This window comes from Bison bison, unplaced genomic scaffold (genome assembly GCF_000754665.1).
Source record: "Bison bison bison isolate TAMUID 2011002044 unplaced genomic scaffold, Bison_UMD1.0 scf7180017864519, whole genome shotgun sequence".
Classification (NCBI taxonomy): Eukaryota; Metazoa; Chordata; class Mammalia; order Artiodactyla; family Bovidae; genus Bison; species Bison bison.
In genome coordinates this window covers 9,843,537-9,850,500 of record NW_011495072.1, presented here as the reverse complement: position 1 = coordinate 9,850,500, position 6,964 = coordinate 9,843,537, and the positions used below count along the sequence as shown (strand labels likewise).

The 6,964-nt window shown below is 42.4% G+C and overlaps 1 protein-coding gene across 3 annotated transcripts in view; it reads left to right on the top strand.

Annotated features, from left to right (window-relative positions):
* The first annotated feature begins 2,900 nt into the window (after positions 1–2,900).
* The window catches only part of CD53 (CD53 molecule), a 39,407-nt gene continuing 35,343 nt past the window's right edge, over positions 2,901–6,964 (top strand). For 2 of the 3 annotated variants that reach the window (XM_010830862.1, XM_010830860.1), the window contains exon 1: positions 2,902–3,034. The gene's annotated coding sequence lies outside the window, so the exon portion shown is untranslated. Of the gene's footprint in view, positions 3,035–6,964 lie in introns of all 3 variants that reach the window. The other variant, XM_010830861.1, reaches the window with a different exon arrangement.

Genomic DNA, 6,964 nt, shown 5'->3' with positions numbered 1-6,964 from the left:
CCAACTCCTTGTCTGGCCAACTGTAAGTCTCCTAAATTCCTGGATTCCATTATCACCTATGATGCTTGATCAATATCATGCACTGAGAAAACAAAGGCATGAGTCTGACCTTCTGCTAAATCCCTTCTCTAATTTAGGTTTTTTTTTTTTTCTTTTTTAAGTTTTTGAGCATTTTTCTGGATTATTTAACAACATGGTCTGCCCTGACATTGTTTTGTTCTCCAATTTTCCCCCTGTTTCTCCAAATGGATAGTAAACATCTAATGGTTGGAAACAACATTAGTTCTCAATGAAATCTTGTAGGTTTGGGTCTGAGTGGGTTTACAATTCCCTGTCCTTTTCTGACTACCAGGGACAGTTGCCTCTGGTGGTGGAACAGTTGGATTAGCCTTTCACAGTAGGATGACAGAGAGGAGTACATTAAAGAAAATGTTTTCTCACTTAAAATGATCATTATTTCTGCTGTGCAGAACTCTAGTCTTGACTAGACTCTATGCTCTAGTCTCCTGATATTCCTAAAGTTCTATCTTTTTTTCTGCTGCATAATCCTTTTTTATGGGGTATTTTTTGGGCTTCCCCCATTGCTCAGTGGTAAGAATCCACCTGCAATGCAGGAGACATGGGTTCAGTCCCTGGGTTGGAAAGATCCCCAGGGGGAGGAAATGACAACCCTTTTCTGTATTCTTGCCTGGGAAATCTCATGGACAGACGAGCCTGGTGGGTTATAGTCCATGGAGTCACAAAAGAGTTGGATACAACTTAGTGACTAAAGAACAAAAACAATAATCTAAAGGACTGAGTGGTTGATAATTTTGACATAGTTCTTAAGGCCCAGGATAGAGCTGCTCTTGCTCCAAGCACCACATCAGCACACTGAAGTTTTTTATAACTTTGTATTCTTGTAAATGCTTTGCTTGAGCAGTCAACACATCAACTGTAGGCACCATAATTATTTCCTTGTTCCTTCTCACTGCAATCAAGTTGACTATGTGGCCACGGTCAATCAGACATTTTCTCTTTTTATCTTCCTTCCTTTTTATTTTCTGTTCTATAAAAACTTCCTGCCTTCTGTCCGACTTTGCAGTTCTCTGAATGGAGACAGTCTACTTTATGAAGTGTTAGATAAAGTTTGTCCTTGTCACCGAAATTGTCTTCCTTAATCATTATTAACAATGACATGTGGCGGTATGTGACAGACAGTAACCTAAAAGGATGCCTTGTTTCTGACTTGGGCAACTGAGAGTTTAGTCAAGCTTTCCATGAGATGGTAATGGGGGTGGTGGGGGTGTAGAGCAGGCTGAGTGGGAGGTTGCTGAGTTTACTAAGCTGATTTTTGGATCTGTACTTGAGGTGCCTATGTGGCACTCAAATGAGAGACCAGGTTGTACATAGGGATGTGCATCTTTGACACAGAGAGATAGTAATGAAAGCCATCAAGAGGTCTTTCCTCAATTACTCCACTACAGTGGCCTGTCAGTATGACAGCAGTCCCAGCTGAGGGGCAGTGATTTCTCAGAGCGATGCCAGCTGAAGAGAGGAAAGTTTGTAACAGCATTTCCTGAAGTATAGTTACACTGAAAAACAGTTTCCTGAGAAATCTCTCTCTCCCTCTTTCTCTCTCCCACATACACGCACACTGTTATATGATCAAGCAAATTTGGGGAAATCTACATATTTAGAGAATGTTAAGAGAATATTGGGCTTCCATGGTAGCTCAGCTGGTAAAGAATCTGCCTGCAATGGAGGAGACCCCAGTTTGATTCCTGGGTTGGGGAGATCCCCTGGAGAATGGATAGGCTACCAACTCCAGCATTCTTGGGCTTCCCTGGTGGCTCAGATGGTAAAGAATCCACCTGCAATACAGGAGACCTGGGCTCAATCCCTGGGTTGGGAAGATCCCCTGAAGGAGGATATAGCAACGCAGTCCACTGTTCTTTCCTGGAGAATCCCTATGGACAGAGGAGGCTGGTGGGCTCCTTGGGGTCACAAAGAATCAGACACACGGGTCTAAGCACATGTACACACACAGAATATTAAAGACTGATAAGACACAGTCTGCAGTAAAGAATCTTTTCTTCTTTTCTTCTAACTCAGTTTTCCCCATAAGCCAACCCCGCTCAGAAGTTATACTAGAATTTTAAAGTCTTAGGGTGAAGGAAGACAGTAATTATTGGATGTTACTGTTAATAAGCTGAAGTAGAGAGGTTGAGATTTCCTCAGTATCTCACAGTTAACACTAATAAAGCTGGGACTGAAACCCAGATCTTGGGACTCTGAATCTGGGGCTCTCTCTACTAATCAAATCAATTCTACTAGTGCCCTTGGACTGTGCCTTGGAGTCTGCCCCTGACAATACACTTCCGTAAGGGCAGTCTAGCTTCTGAGACATGGAAGTCTGAAAGTAGTGACTCAATCAAACTGGAGACTACAAAGCTTCCAGAAGGTGGCCAGAGGAAGAATGAGGAGAAGGTGAAGTGGCTTAGGAGACATTCCTAATTTTCATTCCTAGAAACTTCTCAAAATATTGATTCTTGGGTTCCATTCCTGTCTATCTACCTAACTGGGACTGAATCAGTATGGTGGGGTCAGGTATATTTATTCTTGATCAGATCCACAGGTAATTCTGAGATGTCATTTTGATTAAGAAACGTTGTCCTTTTCTAGGCAAAAATCAATGTCAGATCACTCCACAACCCACCAATTCTCACAGATTCCTGCCTGAATCAACTTGGTCTTCGAGTTTTCCTGTTTTTCATGGAAACTGGTGTAGATATTTGGGTGAGTTGTGAGATAGGTGTCTGAAAAGCCACAGGGGAAGGATTGCATTTCTGTGGTTAAAGAGGGTGGGCCCAGCCTCACTTCCTCCCTCTCCTCATCTGGGCTTCCTGTCGTCACAGTGTGATCACATTTATTCCCCCTTCACTTCTCCTTTTACACAAATAGCCCTGACATCTGTGTTACCAGTCTTGTTTTGGCGCTTCATTGATAATCACCAATTCTGTCTAAAGGTGAGAGGAAAAGTGCCTGCTTAAAGGTAAGATTGGTGACATTTTAATTTGGCTTGAAAGCAGAGAACTGAACCATATTATGTGGGCTAAGGTATCTTCTTAGGAGTCTCTGTGTATCTCTCTAGTAGACTGTAAACTTTCCTGAAGCTTTTGCAAATGTTTACTGCAGGTAGTAAAATTATAAGCAAGATTCTAGTGGCCTTCAAAAGGCAATCTGCCCAGAAAGACTTTCAGTTAACTGGGTTCCAATTATTTGATGGGTCATGGTTTTCATGTGCTTAAATTGCTTCAGAACTTGAACTTCTCTGTCTGGCCATTACCGATGACCAGAGCCATTTATGTGAAATGAAACTGGAAGATTTCCTACTTGATCTGGTTTTTAGAAGATTGGTCTTGTAATTTTAAAGTGAGCAGAGAACCAACAGCTAGAACTATTCTAAAAGGCAACTGGGAGATGCAGATCTTCTTAATTTGAGAAATTTTCAAAAGTAAAGTTAGTGACTCCTCAGAGACACTAAACAGAAGGACTGTGATTAATCTTAACACCCAGCTCAGAGTCAAGGACACAGGACATGTTCAGAACCTGTGTTTCAAGAGGTAAAAGATAGGGGTACTCTTTCTACCCCCTTCTGATGCCTATGTCAGAAGCTTTCTCTATCTCCTTTATACTTTAATGAAACTTTATTATACAAAAAAAAAAAAAAAAAAGAGGTAAAAGATAGACATTGCTAAGAGCTGCATAGATTAGTTGTTTTAAAAGAGCAGGAAGAGCACTGTGATCCTCAGGATTCCCCCAAATAAACTTATCCTTAGTATTCAATGGGCTTCCCTGGTGACTCAGACAGTAAAGAATCTACCTGCAGTGTGAGAAACCTGGGTTTGATCCCTTGGTCAGGAAGATCCCCTGGAGAAGGGAATGGCTACCCACTCCAGTGTTCTTGCCTGGAGAATTCCATGGACAGAGGAGCCTGGCGGGCTACAGTCCATGGAGTCTCAAAGAGTCGGACATGACTGAGCAACTAACGCTTTCCCTTAGTATTCAAAACAAGAATATTGATAAATATAATATGACATGTACCAAATCTGGATGACTTGGAAAACAAAACAATATTGCAAGGATTTCTAATTTGGGCCCCATAACTAATAACTGCAGTATTATGGACTCAGAAAGTGATAGCCAAGCTTTGGTCCTGGCTTTCTGTAACCACTATAGTCGTTGGGGTTCAGATTACCACAAGGAACTCTAGATGAAAGCTTTCTCCTTCCAAGATCTGCAAGAATCATACAGGGAATGGAAAGGAAATTTCTGTAGAACCACACTCATCCACCTAATAATGAGACACGGGAATGGGGCAAAGGGCTATAGATTCTATAAGCATCTCAGGGGCTATTGACCTTTGAATTTCAAAATAAAGATCAGACTTTGTAATGAATTCATTTAATAATCAGATGTTAAGCACATCCTAGGGCCTGGAAAGTCCCATGGACGAAGGTAGGCTTCGGTCCATGAGGTCACGGAGAGTCAGACACGACTGAGTGACTTCACTTTCACTTTCACGCATTGGAGAAGGAAATGGCAACCCACTCCAGTGTTCTTGCCTGGAGAATCCCAGGGATGGCAGAGCCTGGTAGGCTGCCGTCTGTGGGGTTGCACAGAGTTGGACATGACTGAAGCGACTTAGCAGCAGCAGCAGGGCCAGGTACTATGCCTGGTAAGGGTGGGAGGTCGGGGTGTGGGGGGATAAAAGAAGGAACGTATTTGTCCTGCAAACAGTCTTGCCCTTAAGGAACTCCCTTGGGAGATAAGAAATATCAGATATGCTTGCCAGGGAACAGAACTGAACAAAACAGAATCTTAGCTGCTGGCTAAACAAAGTTTTGCTTTCTCAATCTCCACTAGAATCTGCACTGTTTTGAAACTGTGGTTAAATTAGAGCAGAGGCTGAACTGTAGCATGATTTCCTCTGTGGGCCAATTAAGAGTATTTAGCCTTGAAATAAAAGGATTTGACACATTTAAACCAGCAAGGAATTAGTCAAAGCCCAGCCTTTCACCTTTCACATCTACTACTACCGAAGTGACCTCACACTTGGTAATGGACAAAGGCACACACTGGAAACCTCACTCTGTTGGTCTTTAGCTTCTTACGACTTCAGATTAATTTTTGACTGTCCAGGGGGCTTCAGACTAGCATGTGAAGTCTGTTCACCTTCCTCAATCCTACCTTGCAACAGACCAGGAGCTAGGCATGTGCTAAGCACAGGAGACACAAGGATAACTGATGTGGTATTTGTAGAGTAGCATGAGGACAGTCACAGCAATATACACAGCAATACAATATAATCTTTTCTATAATGGAACAGTCCTGTGCACAAAATGTAGGAGGAGTTTAGGAGTGTGCCCAAGACTCCCTGGGAGAGATGATTGCTCAGGTTCATTTTCAGGGAAGGATGAATTTGGTATGGGGACTAGGGGTAACAGCATTTCAAACAGAATATGCAAACTTAAAGAAATGTGAACACCCAGGCATGTTGGAAATGAGAGTAAGCAAATGAGACTGGAGTATAACAAGCCATGGTTGCAGGACCACAAGAAGTAGGAAATTCTTTCTACTTGGTTCTAGAACTCCAGAACCTAAAATGGAAGGCAAGCTCACTAATTAGGCAAGTTCCAAGCTAGCCACGGACAGAGCTATGCCTGAAATATCCACTTAACAGACTTGATGGAATATGGGTTGAAATGAGAATGAGAGGCAAATTTCTTTCTCCTTGACCTAGGTTTACCCCTTAGATTTTAGTGAAGGCTGGAGCTTTTCTGCAAGGTTACAGCCATTTTCTTTCAGCTTCTGTTTCCGAAAATGCTGTGTTGATTTACTTACAGTGGTTTGGTTTACTTTCCTGAATTAGTCAGCACACAGTACTTCCTGTACCGCGTGAGCGTTCAGTGTGAGCAGATCACCCTGGGCCTAGAGGTTGGATACCTGGCTTCAGGAAGGTCCAGGACCCAGCTGCCACATCAGGTGCAGAACACTGAAACAAATGCAGAGATATTAGACAGAATGGGCCTCCAGGGTGGTCTCTGGGGCACAGAATGAAAGGATTGCAACTGGAGGCTGGGTGGTCAGTTTGGGAAAGTTGTCTGGAAGTAGGCTTTCAGAAAGAGGAAGACAATGCATTTACAAAGCGAGTGTGTGGGCACTCAGAGGGGAGGCCATGCATCTCTGTGTTGGAATACAGAGGAAAGTCTTCTCTTCATTTCCTGCTTCACGGTAGAGTTCCCACTGCAGCAGTAGCATCAGTACATCATAGCTATGACCAAAAGTTGTTTCGCCACAGCAATACATTTCTATAACAATTTAAAATAAATGTGATATATTTTAAGTGTTAGAATGTTGATACTTAAAGGGAACTTAGAGATTATATAAATGTTCAAATAAAAAGTCAACTCATAGTGAGAGCCCAGTTTTGCTACCATAACACTCCAATCTGCCTATTTTTTAGGTCAGGCAACTTGTTCAAAATCACAAAATTACTTAACTAGTTATATAGAATGTTTCTTGATTCTCTAAGAAATGTTTTTTTCTCCACACTACATCCTTTTCTTTCAGACGTATTAAATAGGCATCATTGAACTGTGTTATTTGTTCACATAAAGAAATTTCCAGTGTGTTTTAACATAAACAGACATGAGAACACAACTTAACTATAAATCCTAAATATCTGAAATCAATAGGCTGCTGCTGCTACTGCTGCTAAGTCGCTTCAGTCGTGTCCGACTCTGTGTGACCCCATAGACGGCAGCCCACCAGCCTCCTCCATCCCTGGGATTCTCCAGGCAAGAACACTGGAGTGGGTTGCCATTTCCTTCTCCAATGCATGAAAGTGAAAAGTGCAAGTGAAGTCGCTCAGTCGTGTCCGACTCTTTGCGACCCCATGGACTGCAGCCTACCAGGCTCC